Source organism: Anneissia japonica, unplaced genomic scaffold (assembly GCF_011630105.1).
Source record: "Anneissia japonica isolate Jap-2015-1 unplaced genomic scaffold, ASM1163010v1 scaffold2827_len66361_cov137, whole genome shotgun sequence".
NCBI classification, from domain to species: Eukaryota; Metazoa; Echinodermata; class Crinoidea; order Comatulida; family Comatulidae; genus Anneissia; species Anneissia japonica.
In genome coordinates this window covers 31,553-32,468 of record NW_022700339.1, presented here as the reverse complement: position 1 = coordinate 32,468, position 916 = coordinate 31,553, and positions in this window count along the sequence as shown.

Sequence of the window (916 nt, the reverse complement as noted above, 5' to 3'; positions counted from 1 at the left end):
GATAAAATATCATGTTTGTTTAATAATACTACTACTAATAGTAATAATAATAATAACAATGATGATAATGACGATAGTAATAATTGATAATAATATTAATAACAATAAAAAGTGAAGAAAATTGTGCTAAATGCGAAAAAAAGTTGTGATTTCTTGATCATACTCTAGTATATATAGTTAAAGCTTAGTAAGCTATAACTAGGCCTAAGTTGTCCTGGATATTAAGTAGATTCCTGATAAAAGATCATGAGAATTTTTTTTGGCGCTTCATTTTGACTAATGGTGATGTGATGATGAATTTTACTAAAAGTGTCTTTTCTGGCCATCTAGAGGTACTATTTCCTTAAATTTTCTCACCTCAGCCCCAGCAATGGTGGGGCTGAGGTGGGTGTCGACTCACAAAATGCCCGCCCTCTCCACCTTTCAAAACAGATCTGTGCCCTTCCCTGGGTATGACATTAAACTCCATCGAGTCCGATCCTGATGTGTGTCTTTAATGACTGCTGAGGCGAAGGTCCATACATATGTTTTTAGGATGTGATCTGGTTTTTTATGTCCATTTTTCGTGATTATGACTATTCTGGATAAAGAATGTTTTGAGCCGGGGTAGATTCAATGCCCGCCCCCACCCCCTTCATTTTTAAGGGGGAAAAAAGAAAAATATATTAAAATTTATGTGTGAGAGTGTAATTTCCGGCAATCTAGAGATGCCATAATCATAAAATTTCTTACCTCAGCCCCAACCATTGTGAGGCTCAGGTGGGTGGTTTCTCGGTCTCCCTTGTTCACCTCTCTTTCGAATTCCTGGATCTGCCACTGTTGATTTATTATATAATTATTTTTGCGCTTATTTATAATGCGTCTATTGCAATTTTCACTTTATCCTCTCTAACAGTCCTAAGAACGTTCAGAGTGC